The following is a 20,151-nucleotide window of genomic DNA, read 5'->3' as shown; positions in this document are numbered from 1 at the left end:
GAATTCTTTAACTGTACCCTGTCCCCATCTGATTTTTGCTTGTCTTTTTTTCAGAAAAGTAGTTCACACAAAACTTTCATTTAAATTTTTCAGCTGACTAGTCAACCACTGCACATTTTAGAAGATACATTTTTTTAATTATTATTGGAATTGGCTGTCATTATGCAGAATACTAACAAGCCAGCTGAGCAGATTAAGATCAATATTCTTATGAATTGTTCTCTAACAGCAATTAATAGCTTTCAATTGCTAAGACATGTACAGCCACAGTAAAACATTATCTTCAGTCCAATCTGATATCTAATGTTATTTAGATTATGAACAACTTTTAATAAAGAAATCCTTGGATATAAGAGGGTTGGCATTTCCTTCTGAGTCTCTCAACAGGATATTCAGGCAGGCAGCCTTGCAATTAATCTTAGCACTTCATTCATTTTCCAAACATCCTTGCCTATTGACTCCTACAGAAAAGTGCTCATTCACTCACTTGGTTACATTAATTATACATAGGAGATAAAGCCAAGGAAATCTGCAAGACACCAGAGACTCCATTAGTTTTCTGTGTAAATTCCAGATTTGTTCCATGTAAACAGAATGAGGCACATCATTGACACGGGCAGGTCCCTGTCCAAACAGGCTCCTCATTCCATGGGCAGGTTGGGTTGATATCACATCCCCTCTGCAACTGCTCCAGCAGGTCCTACAGACCCTCTACAAACCCCACCAAGGGATCTCGGAGGGTTTATTTGCCTTTCAGAACTTCAGGGGCAAGTAAGAAGCTTCACAAAGCATCACAAACTTCCATCAGACTTTTCTGTCTTAACAAACTACTTTTGTTTACCTCAAATTAAACACTACAAATGAGCAAAGGAGGTATGAAAAGGTTAGTGGGAGGGCAAACAAAAACTACAGGTGGTGTGGGAAAGGACAAGGCAAAGGGAGAAGAGCAAGGTAGTTACAGTGTAAAATAGTTTTTGATTTACCTGGACTTCTTTACATTGACCTCTGACTGCAACTATATTTCCTCTTGCTTTTTTCCTTCACAACACCTAAAAAGTAGCCCAGAGATGAACTAAATAATTATTGTGCACACTTCACTTTTGTCTCAGTTCCAACAAAATTTCGATACCTTTCCAGAGTCCAGAGTTTTCTTGAAGAAAGAGATCTTAAATTCTTACAACTTAGCAAGCAGGTGTGATATATTAGACACTTTGCCTAAATTAAAAGTCTCTCCTACATGTAGCAATATACTCCCTGCATGAGGTATAGTATTTATACTGCATACAGTATAAATACTATACCTCATGCAGGGAGTCTATTGCTACATGTAGGAGAGGACTTTTAATTTAGGAAAAGCTGTCGTAATAATCCTACACCTGCTTGCTCAAGTTGTCAGACATATTCCAGATTTTTCTTCATAGAAACTTGGAACTTCCCTGCGAAAGGTATCGAAATTTTGTTGGCAATGAGACAAAAGTGAAGTGTGCACAATAATTAGGAGAACAATTTGCATATATATATATACATATATGAATGAAAAGTCCCTTCTATCAATCAGTGGCTTGTTAGAAAGGGAAATAGTGAAGATCATGGTTTACTGCCTTTAGTCAGTTAAAAGAAATTAAAATGAAATATTATTCAAAAACAAGCATTAATCTTCATCTGACAACATAAATCTCATCAGCACAGTGAATTTTTCATTAGCCTAAAAAGGAAAAAAAATATATATATATGCACATATAAATATGTATAGATACATAATCCTGTAAATCCACAATTAAGTCTGGGTAAATTTAGGGGACAAGACAGTGAGATTCAATCTGTATTTTCTCCAATACTACCAAGTCAACCAAGAGAAGTACTTAAAAGGAGGTGGTAAATGAATATTTCAAGCAACTGCAAAATAAAAGAGAGAAAAGCCTTTGGAATCTCTGGCTCCTGCAGGAGCTCAGTGCACCCAGTGTGAGAAGGGAGACACCCCTTATGCTGGAATATGAAATTCTTACCTGAGGAAAATTCAAATTGAAGTGAAGCAAAGATTATATGAGTGCTTACTGATTCTGTGCATTAAAGAAACAATTTCTAATAGAGAACGTTCCTGTTAAGAAACTGAAAATGAATGTATTCCATAATATAAACTCCACAGTCCCTATGTAAACAGAGGAGTGCAGCTTCTGTACTTAAAGCATATTAATGGGACTATCCATGAGAATATATGTGAAAATAGGCCCTGAAAACCATTTTGTAGCAAAAAGGAGTTAATATCAGTTATTATAAACCATCTGGTTGATAGTTACTGCAGGCCATAGCTTCACACTTGAGAAAATCCTTAAAAACACTGAAATTCCTGAATGGAAATAGACTCAAGTCCTCTTCGGTTTGCCCTCTCCTATTCTCTTTCTGTGAACTTGGATGAACAGTATGGTACTGATTAAGTTCATTAACTCTTAGAAATTATATTAATAGGCATCATTTTGTTTTTTAAAAAATTCTACCTTGCTAATTACATGCTTTTTATTGAAAGATGAAAAAATGCTATTCTACTGAAAGCCCTCGCTATTCTGGTTTTGTCCAAAAGCACCATCACACCATGAAAACCAGGAATAAAGCAATTATTTGCATGTAACCCTTGCAAGAAGGTAATAATCTAAATGGAATATCCACGGTTTAATACACAAAAAGTTATTAAAATATTAAAATGTAATTAAAATGAAAATATTTAAATGTAATCACTGGGCATTTATAAGACAGCCCACAAATGTAATGTATGCAAATGGCTGCTTTTTATTTATTTATAAATAAATATGTTAGCATACACCAATGTATTCTAAAAAGATATTAAAACAACAGGAAATAATCTCAGTAATTTCATCCAGTGACTCAACACAACTTTTAGTTCACAGCACTAATAAAAGGCAGTAGAAATAATCTCTATATTGTTCACCTGTAACCAAATATACTTAACTAAGCTGCGTTATGTTTTCATCCATTTGATTAAACACATATACTTAAATAAAATGTTGTATATTTCCATCCATTCGATTAAACACATATTCCACTGATAACTAAATAAAAATATTTATGTACTCCTGTGAACAGCAGGATAAAGCACTTACATTTCTCTTCATTTTATGTACTTGAAATGGGTTTATGTGACCCCTAAATTTCAGGCTCCTAAAATGAGTCATGCTGCAGCACTTCAGAGCACACGCACTGAGGTCACAGAGCCAGTCGTGCTGACCCCGCTGGAATAAAGTCTATCAACAAACAAGTGTTTTACTGAATCGTCTTTCATTTAATAATACCTGCAAATGTGACTCCAGTGAAGCTCCAATATCTCGCACACAACCAGAAATGCAAAGAGACGTTTTCAAGAGCCAGGGCAAATGCTGGGGATGACTTTCCCTGGCTTTCACCAGGCACTGCCATTAGAGTGCTTTAGCTTCCATTAAGTTGTCACTTCCCTGTGCTGCCAGCTTTTCAAGAGGGACAACTCGTTCTGACAGAACCATGGCCTGTCACATACACTCACAGTTCAGCAGGAAGGAACAGGAAAACCCCCAGAGCTGATGGATTTCTTAGCTACTGGAGCTGGCACTTATATTGCTTATATGTACAAAGCTAGGTAATTAATAAGCTCTAACCTGTCCACCTAAAGGAGCTCATATTTAGTTGCAGAAACTTAATTCGTGGCATACAAATGGAAACCACACAAAGCTGCTCTTTCATTTGATTGTGACGGTTTTGTAACAACAACATCTAGTTCATACATATTTTTAATACATAAGAACTGCCATACTGCCTAAGAGAAAAGGCTCATCTCATCCAGAGTCACAGAGGCAAACAGTTATGGAAGGAACATAAGAAATGCTCCACGGAGCACGGCCCTCGTCCTCAAAATATGACCCTGCAGCCAGTGAGCCTCCTGAGCTAGAGCCTGTACGTGGGTCACTGAGCACACCAGCCACTTGATCCATCCTGCTGGAGCCCACATAAATTCTAAGTTCCACAATTATGCTCCATGTGAAAAAAAAAGTACTTTGCTTTGCTAATATTGAACTTGCTGACTGACAATATCACTGAGTACTTGTGCTGCAAAACATTCCATCTTCTTTGAAGTATTGCTGATTGGATACTCCTCTCTTCTCACTTATCTGTCATCATTCCAAGCTCAAGAACCCTAACCTATTTAAGCTCTCATCCAGTAGAATATTTTGTATTTCTTGTCACCCTCTGTCTTGGTACCTTCTCTCTTTCTACCTGTTGGACATATGAGTGGCCAGAAATACACTTGCTACACAAAACGTGACTGCATGAAGGATTTCAGCATTAAAGAACTCTGTATCATTCCAGTTTTCTATCACAGAAATAACTATCATCAGTCTTTATAATGCTTATTGTACTTTAAGCTTTCATGACAACAGCAATGAATTATTAATTATATTTTATACCTGGTCAGAACCAATGAAAGAACTTTGTACAACCAGAAGAGAAACTATCTAACTCAGCCTGCTGGTTTTGGCTGGGAGAGAGTTAATTTTCTTCATAGCAGGTAGTGTGGGGCTGTGGTTGGGATTTGTGCTGCAAACACAAATAAGCCCTGCTAACACAGGGATGTTTCCTTCCAGCTGAGCAGGGCTGACACAGAGCCAGGGCCTTTCCTGCTCCTCATCCCAGCCCACCAGCGAGGAGGCTCGGGGTTCACAATGAGCTGGGAGAGGCAGCTGAGCCCAGCTGATCCAAGGGATATTCCAGACTATAAAATGCTCAGCATATAAAGCTGGGGAAGAAGAAGGAAGAGGGGAATGCTCAGAGTAATGGTGTTTGTCTTCCCAAATCCCCAGTACATGTGATGGACCCTGCTTTCCTGGGATGGCTGAGCACCATGGGAAGTGGGGAATGAATTCCTTGTTTGGCTTTGCTTGCAGGCATGGCTTTTGCTTTACCTACTGAATTGTCTTTATCTCAATCTGTGAGCTTTGGGTTTGTTTTTTTTTCCAATTCTCCTCCCTGTTAGGGCAGGTAAGGGTGAGGGAGTCAGTGAGCAGCTCTGTGGTATTTGATTGCTGGCTGGGGTAACACCACAACATCCACTCAATTAACATTCTACCTCTTCACAAGTCTGGAAAAAATGAAGCACTGAAGACAGTAAATTGTTTTCTGAAACTGAAATCAATGAGAGAAAATACAATTAATATGTAGAATCCTCAAAAAAAACAAGCCATAATGCATTTCTGTCTTACAAATCCTAAAGAAGGCTTTTGTCCTTTCTTTCTCTGTCCTACTAAATCCATGCTCATCTACCCTGCTGGAACTCAGTGGTTGTCCTTCTGCTTTATAGATCTTCTACAAGTTATTCTACTGATGTCTAAGAAGCCACTTGGGCCACAGAAAGGGTGGCAGAAAGAGAGCACATGGTGTCAAAAGAGAGGAAGCTGGGAAAGCAGAGACACTGTTATGCAGAGCAGAGCCAGAGCCAGCTGGCTGAGGAGGAAGGATGACAGCCATCAGATTAACTGAGAACAGCCAGGCACCACCACAGCAGAGACTTGGCCCATCATTCAGGACAGAACAGAGTCCATTAAACATTTTGAAGGACAAAACCTAGGTTAGAAAAAGGTTAGAGCACGTAAAGATATGTAAGAAGAATACACAAGAATGATTTGAGCTATGTATGTGAGAGGCTAAAGAGAAAAAAAAAAAAGGGATTCAGAGCTGAAGCAGTAAAAAGATGGAAAAAGGAAAAAAATAAAATATTGATCATAAGTTTGAAATAAGGCTGACTATGTAATGAGGAAATCAAACATAAATAAAAAGTCCTGAAAGAAAACAAAAATTCAGAAATGCATCTTCCTCACTAGCTAAGTGATTAGGTAGTAGAAATTCAGTCTTCCACCAGCTGGAAGGGGAATAATATTTTTTTCATTACCATTCCTATTTTATAAACAAATAAATTTTGAAAGCTCAACACTATTTTTGAGTCTTACAATACTCTTGACATTTATTATGTCTTTTAACCTTCCTTTTGGAAATGGAAGTTAACCAACTACTCACAGTATATGTTTCTTAACATGTAGTAGAAGAACTTCACCAGAATCAAAATAAATTGTCTCCAGTTGTGTTTGCATATTAATATTCTTAGTTGCACAGTTATTGGATACTTCTGGATTCACCTTTAACGTTCCCAGTGAAGGGACACATAATTCTCTGCTCTGGTGATAACTCTAACAGCACAGGACCATTCAGAAGGTCAATTGTTCAGCAAGTCTGGCATAATCTTTATTGACTTCTAATTATTACTTTTAGCTTTACCATGTTTTGCTTCCTTAATTACAATTTTGACATATTTGAAGATTTATTTAAGATGCTGAGGTGCAGGAGCTCGTACATCACCAGTCCTGGTGATTTGCTTGAGTACAACGTGCAATGATAAGCTGTATCTGACCTAACACGATACTTGGGCTAAAATAAAACACTGAAAGTTAATTATTGTCAAAATTCAAATTATTTAGAATGGACAGAAAGTGAAGGAGATGTTTTATTTGCTTTAAAAAAAGGCAGATTAAGCTGGCTGGTGCCACTGAACAGTCAAAATTACATTTCTCTTATTACACATAGACTTTGACCTAAATGGTCTTCTAACTTCCAGTGCCCATTAAGTTTTTTCACCAAGAAATAGCCATTACACGTTTGGATTGGTATGCTTTGAGAACTCAGTCTTACTTAAGAGGTTTTTAGGATAATTCTGCTTAATGGTAGAATTTTTTGAAAAGTGTTTTAACCTGAATTACTCTGAATTTTCTACATATATGTCTCAAGGTAAACAGAATGCTTCACATAAAGCACAGAAAAATTTCACCTGTTTACTTCCCTGTTTTTGTTAACATTAGGACTTCTGGGATAACTGGAAAAAATGAAGGTTGAGTGATGTCTCATGTTGCCAGATGGCTGTGCTATTTAGAATCAGCATCAGAGAACAATTAGTCAAGTTTTCATTATGAGTAAACACCAAGGACAGAAATAGCTGAAAAAATGAGTTCTGACAAACTTGTTGGTCGAGTAGGAAACAGTAAGCTGCTTCTTTTTTTCCATGTTTGTTCTTAAGTGCTTGTTATATTCTTTAACATGCCTAATAGCTGCACTGAAAATACAATTTATTTATTAACAAGCAGTATTTCCATTCTTTGACAGGCTCTCCACCCCCCCAACCAAAGAAAAAAAAAACCTCAAAACTTTCAACTAAGCTCATCAATTACTCTTAACACTCTAAATAGTTGGCAATGTTTACACAACATCCTTTCAGAGTTATTCAGCTCGATCTTGCAGCTCATTAAAAGGATCTCTATTTATTTGCTGTGTGTTACAGTTCTTCACTTTGGCACAACACGCAAAAAGGAAGCCAATTTTACTTTTCCCTGTGGTGTTAATTGGTGGAGCATGCTGCCTGCCTCTTCATTAATTATGTCAATGTGTATGAAACTTTCATTTTCATGGCAGTGTATTAACAAAGCTTTGCAACGGGGCTGACAAAAAGCCAGCCAACTCCAGCTCACAAAAAGTGGGTAATGAAGGTTAGCAGTGGCCAGAACATAATATTTATTTCAAAAGGCAGCTTTTTTTTCCCTCCTCGTGCTTCTCAGACACCACGGAAAGCAAGCACTTACCGGAATGAACAAGATCAACTTTGCTGTGGAGAGTAAATAAATCTCCATATAACACACAGATAATGGGTCTGGAAACACTGCAACTGCACACAACACAGAGAATGGGAGAAGGACCTTTAGTCCAGCTGAAATGGTTTTGCTCCTAAAACCATTTTCAGATAATTTACTGATTTCATCCCATCAAGTGCACAGAAATCACTCACTGCTTGATAGCTCACTAAACACTGGGGTTTTGTCTGAAGACAAAGCTGCCACTAACACAGCAAAAGCAGGCACTGTCCAGATGAAATTCTTCTGGATGCCTTTAGCCTGTTTCTGTTCACCTACTGAAAAGGTTGGTAAAAGACTGACACTGAGCTTTTCTCCCTCTTTTCTTTCCCCCCCCCCTCAAAAACCCAAACCAACCAAAAAAAAAACCCAAAACCCACAAATAAAACCAACAAAAAACACCAACCCCCCAAAAAACTCCATCAGATCTCAGTGACTTCAGATATAACACACTGAATTTCATTATATTTTGCCTGGAGACAGAGATTAAAGGAAGACATATGGTATATGGTAACCCACTTCAGTCCTTTCTGAAAATTCTAAGCATTAAAACAGAGCAATACTCTATTTTAAAATATGTAAAGCATTACAAACTCTAAATGAAATATATCAAGAAGTTACCACCTTGCATTCATGGAATTCCAGCTTGCAGCCCTGGAAATCACAACTAGGGAAGCTTTCATGTTGCCACTGAGGTTTTAAATGCTGCAGAAAAAAAGTGCTTATTTCTCATCCCATCTCTCTTCTGACTGGTAAAAAGATTCACAATGCTAATATCTCCATTTGAAGGATTACAGACACCTAAAATAAACCCTAAAAAAACAAAAAAAAAAAGCACAAAACCCTCACAAACAACTGAATGTACATCCAATCTATGATCTAAGCCCTTTCATTCTATACTTCTCTCCCTATAAAGTATTTGGGATATCCTTAGACTAATTCTTTGCAGTGAGACCAAGTAATAAAAAGAGGGAAAAGTACTGAAAAAAAAATGTCTCATGCAGTAGGCTTAAACCCTAAAACAACAAACAAAAAAGAAATGTATTTGTACAGTGAAGGAATCATCCTTCAAATGATTCTAGCCAGGCCAATAACAAGGATGGGATGAGAGGAACATTCACTCTAGGGAAGCACAGACCTTCTGGTGAGTTCACAAAACTGGAATATGTCTATTCCCTGGCAAATGCTTTTCCTGCCAATGAAGTGAAGACAAATCCTCCAGTGAGACAGGGGCAGCAGAACTGCAGGTGCCCAATTTTTTTATTTCTCCTTTTCTCTTCTACTTTACCCATATCTATTATATCAGTTTGTTATTTCTCTCGGGCTAGAAGTGTTCCAGGACACAGACTACATCCACAATATGTTCATACTATTAATAAAGAAATTTCTTTATGTACCTCCTCCTGTACTCAAGTCTCCTCAGAAATACTACGAAACAAGAAACAAACCCTCTGTTTGCTGAGCCTCTCAGGGCAAAGAGATTAAATCTTTTTGTACTTATGCTTTTTTATTCTACATTTTCTCGTCCTTTACATATTTAACCTCTCTGTCTTTCCTTCTTGTAACAGCAGTCCCCAAGCATCACAAACTTCTTGCTCACATTGTCTTCTCCTCACTCAGTTTCTCTTAATTTTGACTCCTCTTTCATCAAGTTTTGACTTCTCTCATATCCATCAACTCTCTTGAACTTATTCCTCACTTCAGTTCTTCCTCCTCCTCCTCCTCCCTCAGTTCAGTCTTCTCAGGATTCTCCTCCTGTTTTCACTTGGACTCAAGGCACCATTACTAAATTCCTGCTCAGTGCTACAAATGCTTCACTGCTGGGCAGGCCTATGGTCTCCTGTTCCTAAAAACCTCATTTCTAGGCCTTTCTTCCCCTTCTGTCTGGTTGTTAAGTTTCCCTTCTTTGTAAAGAACTTTACTTTGTAAAGTAACTTATAAACACCGTGTTTCTTTGCTCTTATTGCCATAAAACCTCCACTGAAATTCTATGTTTTACTCAACTCTCATAATTTCTTGCTTCTGGTCACTTAGGAAAAGCCGTGACAAGGGTACATCACAAAACATTTTCTACACTGTTACTCCTTATCTTCAGCAGGAAGGGGTTTTGCAAAGACACACAGAAATTAACCTTGCACTACAAGAACACAATTGAACAGCCATTATATTCTGTAACTGAAACAAGCCTAAAAGAAACTCTCAGGAAAATTGTGCACCCTACCTGCATTTCTTCTGCAGCAGCAACTGCTTCAATATCATTTCAGGAATGAGTTTTGAAAATAGATCTTAAAACGTGGCACTTTCTCCTATTTCTCCCTAGAAGCAGCTGATATACAGTGCAAGCTATTCCTCTTGAATTTCCTGTGCAGTTCTCATTTGATATTTCTGTAAAAAATACTGAATTAAAACATTGGTTTTTACAACTTCTTGGATAATTGCCTATGTTGATATCAATTAGAAGCTGTAAAAATTACATGAAACTTTAAGAAGAATTACATACCTAATGGAAAGCATGTGTGAGGAAGAGTAGGGGAACTCTTTAAAAAATAGATTTATGGTCATTTTAGCCAGAATTCATCAAAACTGAAAGCTTATATACCAAAGGTAGCTGATGGATATTCTTTTCTGTTCCATATGGATATTTTTTTCTCTGTCACACAGATAAAATGTTCTTTGTCAGCAGCTACACTTCCCTGACAGATTTTATACTTCAGTGAAGGATGTTTTATGTTCAGCAGCTGGCACATAAGTATTTTCATGCAGTTACTGAAGTTCTCAGTTCTACAGGGTTAGGCTTTGTTTCCTTCTCTTCCATCCCAACTTAAACCAAACAAACACATCCTAAAAATAACTCAATGCAATTCACCTATTCCCATCAGCATTCCCATACCATCAGCACTGACAATGACATATAGCTGCACACCCACAGCTGTGTTCTCCAGAGCTGGGGAGACAAAACCAACCCTTTGATTTCACATATAATGAAAACTATATTCCTGAATCAACTCTTGCTCAAAATAGAGCTTATCGTTGGAGACAACAGAACTCCAAAATTCTCAGAAATGCAGAATTAAGTCTCTAGAAATTTGCATCAATATTTCATTTCTTAGGCATTTTCAGTGCCAAAATATGGCAACCTCAGTTTGTCTGGTGTTGGTGTCTGGGTATTATTGGCTGCTGTTCCACTTTTGCTGGTACAAGTGAAGAAACCTCTGTTATCTTCCTTGGTAAATGTGTATCAGTTGGGAACAATCACTACTTATCAACTGGGAACAATCACTACTTATCAACTCTGGTCAAGTCAGTGTAATAGTTTTCTTTAAATCATAAGATGCCTCTACATCTTTCCCTGTTAAGTACCTTCCCCAACCTACTACTAGTGGTTTTCATGGAATTTCTCTGTCTTTGCAATTTATAAACATTCTTTTTGAACCTTCATGTGTGACAACAGGACACACTACCCAACACAGGCCCAGCAGTCTGAATAAAACAACTCTATCTAAAAAGTCAGCTCCTTACATACCCAAGAACTGCATTAGCCCTTCTGGACCCAGTTACAAGGAACTCCTGTTTCAAGGCTCCAGTGAAATGGTAAAAGACCCAAATGATGGCTTATATTCTTTTTTACTACATATATGGTTTTCAATTGTAATTTTTAATACTAATTACTTGCTTGCAGGCAGTTTATCAAGCAATCAGTTTGCTATGACTCAGTTGTTTCGATATTTCCCCTTCTCTGCTCTTTCTATCTCCAAGCTTCGGTTTGCTGTGTTATGTTTGTGTCTTGTCAGTGACAAAAAATGACACATTAACTCAGTTCCACGGCCCAGTACTGGACTGTGGGCAGTAATACTCAGACACTGCCCTTCTCAGTCTAGAATGAAGCCAGAGTTAGTGCCAGCTGTGATACTGCACAACTGGAAAGGATTAGAAAGTTATGAAGCAGCAGGCTGGAATCAAAGCTAGCACAGAGCTGCAGATCTACCTGGCTGAGTGAAAGCACAGCCTCAGCATTACACCTGCAGTTATTCAGATTCATATCATTCATGCACAACATGCTCAAGCAATTTTCCTTACATATAAAAAGTTTAAGTGGTGAGGTGTATTCTGTTCAATATATGGGAAAGACAAGTGATACTCGGACAACAGCACTAGGAAAAGAATATTACTTCTAGAACATTTGAATTATTGTGCTAAGATTGCACATTTTAATTTGGACAGACCACCTCTCTCTCTCTTCTTACATGCACCCTCTTTTTCCTTTCAAATGATGTCTTCAATGGCACAGAAGTGGGATGCATCTGGCACTGTCTGTTCAGCCCCCACAGGTCTAAAAGCCCAGAGCAACACCCTGCATTTGGCCACACATGCACCAAGTTGTGCCTATTTGTACTGTGCTGTATCTCCCCCTCAACTATGATCATAAAATTTTATTTCCAGCCTAGAGGGAAAGAGAACAAAGCGCTCTAGATTTGGGATCTCACTGGGAATGAGCCAACAGGAAGTGCTAAATAAATAGTGTGCCCTAGGGACCAAACAGTTAATGCCCATGGCACACAGCTTCCAAGCTGGGAATCTCATTCTAGTGCCAAAACCTCCTATATCTTCTTGCTTCAGTTGTTATTAATCAATTCATACACTGTATTAAATAACTAGACCCCCTAAAAAAACTTCATACTTTAAAGTTTCTAAATTGAAAGAAACTTACATAACAGGCCAAATAAATACTACTATATTTGAACACTAATCACTTTGAGTTGTTTTATTTATTCCAAAGTGTATTAGGAATAGGCAAAACAAAGCAAGGTAATCAAGCAGAGGAGAACACTTGCTCAAGAACATGTAAAAATCATCACTGTCCTCACTGTGTGTGAGCTGGATAAGCAATAAGAGAAGTACAACTGATCAAGACAGATTATTTTGGTCTCCCCTCTCACTCCTCAGTGCCTTCCTGTACCCCAGCTCCCAGGATGAGCTGTACCTACACCTTTGGTCTAAACTGTTCCTCATTTCACTGCAATTTGTAAGGCATTTTGTCCAGTTTTCAGCTGCTTTTCCATTAGGAAGTTTTTCCTGCTGCTGATCCTTAACTAGCTGTGTAGCAAAGCAAGCCAAGTGCACAGTGAATACAGAGAAAAAGTTGATTACTTTCTTATTTTCAGCTTCTTCTTATTTACCTGAGGACTATTATCAAGTCCTTGCTCAGGCTTCTCTTCCCCAGCTTTTCCCTGTAGGTCACATTTTCCAGAGCTATTGTGTTTTACATTGCTCTCCCCAGTACTTCCACTGATTAAGCCACTTTCTTCTTGAAGCCTTGTTCCCAGGATATTGCCTTGCAGCTGAAGCTTTACAAGTGCCAAATTTTTCAGGAGTATGATTTCATAGGCCTTACTGATGTTTACTCTGTTTTTGTATAAAAAGTATGGCCTGTGCATGCCTTTTTTGCAATAGCATATCTTTAATATGTTCAATTTATGATTTACTAGAAGCTAAAATCACTGTTCTGCACGTTACCTACACAGTCATGATGCATTTATATTTTCACAGCCAAATATTTTTAAGTGTAAACCTTTTAATTTGCTCTACATTGCATTCTCTTCAGTCTCCAACTCATCAAGGTAATTTTTAATTCTAAAGGTATGCTTGCAGGTCCTTCCAGATTGACATTCTCAGGGAATTTCTAAAATATGTTTAGTACTCCATCATTCACGTCAATAATGAAAACACTTAGTAGTAGTCCTAAAGCAGCATTTTCTAAAATTATTCCAGAAACATTAATCTGCTTTGACAGAAAGTCATTTACATCTATTCTTGGAGTATGGCATTTTGTTGGGTTTGTTTTGTTGCTGGTTTGTTTGGGTTTTCTGTTGTTGGGGTTTTTACTTGTTTGCTTTTTGTTTGGGGTTTGTGGTTTTGTTTTTTTTCTGAAGGAGGAGGAGTGTGCTTTTTTTTTCAAAGTTGTTTTACATTCATATACAATAGACTTATTTAAGCTATCTTTCAAAGAAGAAACATCACAATTGCTCACTGAACCTTCGAATGTACAATCTTGCTACTGAAATACCTCTACACTGACTTTGAGAGGCAGAACTGAGCCCACTGTGCCAAACCCCAAGGCAGATCCAAAATGCAAAGCAGATTATCACAGTGCTGTATCTGATCTACTAAATCCTCCTGCCAGAATGGAGAGAAGGAACTGCAAAAACCAGTTGTGTACACATCTTTCACATTATTCTTCCAAATAAAACTAGAGGGGAGGGACACACACTCTGCCTGTCCCATTAAGCTCCTTTTTACCCCAAAATTGTTGCTTAATGCTTTTCTCAATGAGAAAACTGCCTTAGCCCTTGTTAGCCAGAGACATACCATGGCACAGATATAAAAAATCAAATATCCACCGAAATGCATATCCTAAGTCAAAAAAGAAGGGGGAAGCCCCACTCCCACCAAGTCAGATGAAGTGAAGGCCTGTGATTTCACAGAATGGCATCTGCACCTCCAAAGAACTGAAGTAATTTAATGGCAGATGAATCCAGTTACATCAGATAAGAATAAAATTTCAGGAATAGTTTTTATACATAGTATTTGTAGATTAACATTCCCGACACTTTGTCTTTTTCTTCCCAACAGAGACCCTCAATTGTTACAGTAAATAAAAAAAACAAAAACAAAAACAATAAAAAAACCCTAATCTTGCTTACATCTTGAAATGTTAAGCACAGTGCTAAATCAAGAGTCATACTCCTTGTAGGTTTTTAAGACATTAAAAAGGAACACATCTCAAAAGCAGTCACACATACCTTGTTGATATATTTTCGCATATTGAAATGTAATGTTCTCTTATTATTCTGTTCCTTGCATTCTAAGTTCACATAACATTTCTTGGTCACTCTAGGAGATGATACAGTTAAAAATGCAATGTTCTCTCCATTTTTGGCAAAATTCCAATCCATAATGAGTCCATGGCTCACTGACACAATGAAAATTGTTTTTAAAAACTCAGGGTGCTTTTCCATAAATGACATTTTATTAAAATGCAGAGAGAGAAATAAATCTTAAATAAATCTGAAAGCTTCATTGAAAAGATTAACTCTTATTGCTCAATAGAAGTATGCACTGCAGTGTCCTTTTGAAATAAAGTTCATGTGAGAAAAATGCAAATTACAGTGGCTCAGGTTGGAAAGGCAGTCATTGCTGCTAAACTCCAAACTCATATTGCTAATGGCAAACAAAAAAGGAAAAAAATAGCAATTAATTATCCTAAAAAAAATCACAGCTTCACACAAACTCTATATTTCCCTACGTGCATCACAAGTGTTGCCATTCTCTTTTTCTTATGTCATATATTTGTTTCCTGAGGACCCTCTGTCTAACTCCAGGAAAGGTGATGTTGAAAGGTGTAGTTTAAAGCAGGTTTCTCTCATTTCTGAGTGTCTTGCAACTTTTAAATCTGTGAGGTGGCCACAAGGCAACTCCTCAGGGATTAACCTTGTGCGGAGAAATAGCAGAGACAAAACAAATCAGCAAAGTCACTACGAGAAAAACAGTTGAATGACCATGAAAAAGCAACACTGCACGGAGTTAAACAGTACTTGGAGGGTATGCAGAAGGCTGAGCATGGCAAGGCTAGAGAACAGTTTGGTAATTCTTTTGTTTAATAGATAGATGGGCAAAAGGAAAAGGTATTGAAGGAACTGAAAAAACTGTATTTTAAGTCTCTTGCTGATTAGCAGAAAATGTCATTAAGATTGATGGGGTCATCTAAGACACTGTTATCAGCTGGGCTAAAGCACATACATATCTGCATGGTATTTCCATAAAGCCTCTGAAATCACAGGGATGAAGGATGAGATTATGTGGAGTCACAAAGGGCTAAACTGGCTCCAAAAGGCCATCAAACCATGTGCAGTATCAATGAAGCAGAGCAACAGCAAGAAGAAATGAATTAGTATTACCCGTCAAGACGATTTCTCCAAACACTCTAAACTGAATTTCCGTTCCTTCCCGATAAGTGTATTATTAAAGTTTATAAATCCTGACTTGCAAAAACTGTTCTGCTTTTCACTTAATGTATTCAGCTGTATTGAAGTGCACTGTTGAGAGTTTTCTGAGACGTTTCCTTTCTGCCAGGAGCCTTCGAATTCAGCTATTGAAAAGCACATGGGAAATGTAGTGGGCATATGTTTGTCACTCTCAGCAAATCCTTGCTCTGTGGCAGACATGATTTGGAGATCACCTTTGAAAGCTTATCTAAGTGAGGGATAAGGCAGCATTCACATTGCTTCATCTCCACTGCAACACGGGCAGTAACAAAGGACAGCAACACGTGATTGACAGAGAGATGTTCCATTCCCAGCCTTTTAGTCAAGTCGTTTCTGCCACTGCCCCCTCCCATCTAAGCTCTGGTAAACACATTTATTTGCAGTCACTCAAAACAACGAAGTCCCGGGGTAAAGATGTTTAAATTCAGCTTCAAATACAAGCAAATACTAAAATCCCTCCTTCACTAAATGACTAAAAAAGCTGAAGCACATTACAACCTATCTGCCACCTGGTAATTCTGAAAGGATAAAGTGAAACAACTTGTACAATTACTATTTAAAGCATTATTAGCAAGTCTATTTTTAGCAAGTTGGACTTTTCAGGATGGATTAACTCTTTTCCAGGAATATAATTCTGTTAGCACAGAACTGTAAATACACAGCATGGTGTATTATCTTGAAGGGAGGACAAATTAATATTTACTACAACCTACTAAATATTTTATTGAGTACAAAAGGTCCACTGACTTAAAACACTCCATTACAATCTCAGAAGAATCTCCACTTAACAGAAAACGTTCTGATGTCAAGCCACAGCCACCACCAGTTAAAATGTTACCATGACAACCAGCAGCAACTTGGGGTGGTGCAATGAATAACTGGGAGCCAGTGCTGAGCTCTCGGCTCATCTACTGCAAAGAATTACTGTTCACAAGCACAAATCTTGGAAGCTGGAGCATATTTCCAAGGAAGCCCCTCCAACTGGAGCTAATGCCTGAGAAATCTGAGAAAGGAGCAGCACTGAGCTGCTGCTTCAAGCAAAGCTTGGGCTGTGCAGGCACAGGTAACTCTTTACTAGTCAGCAACCTGACCTGGGTTTTTGGAGTTCTTACAGGAAGTTCACTGCCCAAACCTCTAACTAGTTCTAATTAGCATAATAATTACTGGATATACATATTTAATTAGTTCAGTTTCAGACATGCTCTTTTTGGCTTCCAAGTGTGAAATCTCACCTGGGATGCTGCTCTCAGATCACAGGAGGCATCTCGACTCTCGTGGTTCATGTGCTTGTTGGTTTCAAAGCATAAGTGAATATACTCATGACTAAAACAATAATCTGTGCTAGAGAAACTTGCTGGAGACTGCTTTGACTACGAAAAATAATGCTCAGCTTAAAATGGAGTCCTTCGGGGCAAAAACAACAAAAAAAGTTCCAGTTATAAGAATTATACTTTGCCCTTCACATTGAATGAGACACTGAATTAGAACATGTAAATGGTATAATCAGCTAAAATCATTATCACTTCTGTTTACTGCGTTACAAACCCAAATGCACACCTTCTGGAAAATCACAATGGTACAAACTGTCAGTCTCAGTTGAGAAGCACTTTATTGTCCAGAAAGATTCTGGTTTTTCTTTTCCTGTTACAGCATAACATTTTTTGTGCATTTTTTTGTATATTTTCGTACAAAACTCACTTTGTAGACTTCTAATACATCATTTCAAGGGGAGGCTTGAGCAGTTTCTTATAAAATAACTGATTTATGAGGATACCTTGCAAATAATTTATGGGATGTTATCCTAATGGCTACAGTTTTTAAGAAGGTAAGCAAGTAAGGTGAAAATCTTTTAACTTCTATGCAAGTGTTGTAGGCAGCAGCAACTTCCATATTGAAACAGCATCCCTTCTATACTGTGCACATTTTTTGCCTATTCTCAAGACATGTCTCATTATTTTTAACAAATTGCTATCAGATTTCTTAAATGACAGAACAGGAAAACCTTTAAATGCTCAATGAATCCTGAATTATTAAAGATAAAAGGGTACTTTGGTAAATTTATTATCATATTGAAGGAAATCATCATCATTGATGTCTGGATTAAGCTCTTATCTTTTTAAATGGCCCCTTCAATGCTGAGATAAACTTAAAGATGCACTGCTACAAACCTCCAGAAATGAGTGGGTCTTTTGGGTTGTGTTTTTTGTTTGTTTTGTTTTTTTTTTAACTACTTTTTCATCTTATTAAGTGTAATTTCACTGTGTAGAACCCTTTCTTCGAATAAAAGAATTAAAAGGTTGTATTTGAATGAAAGCTACAACATGCTTGATTCCCCAAATACACGATTTCTTATTTAAATTATTTTGGTTTAGAATTATTTTCTATTCCCTGTAATTAAGTTATTCCTGCTGAAAGCGCTAGGACAAATAAGCATATTAAATCACCCATTTACAAGGGGGAGAAATTACAACACTGATGATCATTTCACTGGAAAAAAATGGGAGACAATTCTTTAGCCAGTGGTCACCCCTGTAGCTCCATCAACTTAAATGCCATTCCATTTAATTATCTTTGTGAGCAAGACATGATACAAATTATTCCATTCTTCAGTTCCACCTCGTGACTACGTGACATATTTTGCTGACACTGTACATTGGCAATCTTTTATACTAAAAAAAAAATTACCAACAAGAGTTCAAAGATCACACAACGCAGAGAATGAAATTCCTGGTTGATTTATGTGAGTTTGCATGAGCAGTAACCGGGTACCTAATTTTTAAATAACACTCTTATAAACCCCACGGCAAACAGCTAATTCTCCTGATGCCTTTTCTGTGTTCCCCTGCTGCTTAGTAAATCCTGTACTTCCTTGAAAGCTTATCAGCCAACTAACCCTTTGGCCTCATCCAGCTTCTAATGGGGCTGGGAAATCTGCTTTCATGAGAGCTGAGCTCCCACCACAGGGACAGCCACACGTGTCTATGTCCAAGGGCATTAAATAAATAGGAAAGAGTAGTCAAATGAGGGACGTGGTTTCATTTAAGAAGATTTTCCCCTCCTTTGCTCTACACTCCCAAGTTCAATGCAGTGGTAGTTCCTCTAAGCCTTTTATTACTGTCCTGGACGGGGCACACAACAGAGTGAAGTGCAGCAATATGAGAACAGCAGAGACTTGGCAGTTTGAAGTTGGGTGAGATGCTGTTCCCTGGGTTTAAGGGTTTTTCCTGCTTTGTCCCACCAGCCCATTATGAAAGGTGGGCTTTGTGGCCACACAACACACCAGAATGGGCTCTGTGGCACTTCTGTCCCTGTGAACAAAGCATCACCTGGCCACATCCAGTAGCACTGTTCTGCCTGCCTGTCACCTGCCATCCCTAGGAGCTGGGAGGCACTGGGAGGCACTGGGAGGCACTGGGAGGCACTGGGAGGCACTGGGAGGCACTGGGAGGCAAAGCACTCAGCAATATGCAGGACTCCTTGGCCTACCTCACTATTTTTTTACTAATATTGGTGCAATTCATCTGATTTCCCTTTCATTAACCAATTGGACGTGAACACAACGTGAAATGATGGACTGAAGGGGAGAACCCCCCCCCCAAGATGTAATTTTAAAATGACATTTTTAAAATGTAAATTTTCAATATTTTCATTTTAAAATGTTATTTTAAAATTACGTTTTTCAAAGACATTCTAAGACAAGGTGTTGTGCTTATGTTTTCCACTTTGATGGAAGGACTTTGCAGAACAGGCATAGGCCTTATTTTGAAGAAAGTAAAAAATACTTTCAAAAAGTCTGGAAAAACTCAGTACCATATTTCCAAACTTATTTTTAAAAAAGAATGAAAAAGATAAAAAAAAAAATCAATTCTCCCTCTGAGTTAAGGTGAAAAGCCTCTTATTTACATCCTAATTTTGTCCCACAGTAACAAGTATAATGCTGGAATTATCTTTTAGCAGATACAGTAGGAAAAACAACATAATCTCAGAGAGAAGCCCATTGAGATTTGATAAAGTTCAGATTTTCAATAAGTTTCTCTCAGCTGCTTTTACATCCACCAGGATTCTGAGGTGGAATGACAAACAGATCACAAAGGCAGCAGAGTTTCTTCTCCATGTGATGTTCTGTAAAGTTTCTTTAGTGGTGAGAACAGCCAGGACTGAAGAAACAAGGACTGCCTTTTTTCCCCCACTGCTAACAACATATTTTTTATGGATGGTGAGGCATTTAAATAGAAGGCTGAAAGAACCCACCTCCTTGGCAGCTACAAATTCTTTCTGATGAGAAAGATGAGGCATCAGAAAGTCTGCCTGGTAAATCATGCAGAGTTTCCAAATAAGCTCTCCCCTCCATGGATTTTTTCTGCAGGAGATGATGATCAGGCCATATGTTACTATGA

The 20,151-nt window shown here is 37.9% G+C and overlaps 1 protein-coding gene across 31 annotated transcripts in view; it reads right to left on the bottom strand.

Moving 5' to 3' along the window:
• RBFOX1 (RNA binding fox-1 homolog 1) overlaps nt 1–20,151 on the bottom strand; it is a 1,150,020-nt gene that overhangs the window by 289,135 nt on the left and 840,734 nt on the right. The window lies entirely within an intron of this gene.

Source organism: Pseudopipra pipra, chromosome 16 (genome assembly GCF_036250125.1).
Source record: "Pseudopipra pipra isolate bDixPip1 chromosome 16, bDixPip1.hap1, whole genome shotgun sequence".
NCBI classification, from domain to species: domain Eukaryota; kingdom Metazoa; phylum Chordata; class Aves; order Passeriformes; family Pipridae; genus Pseudopipra; species Pseudopipra pipra.
Note: the sequence above shows the minus strand (reverse complement) of the source record. Positions and strands in the feature narration are given on the sequence as shown.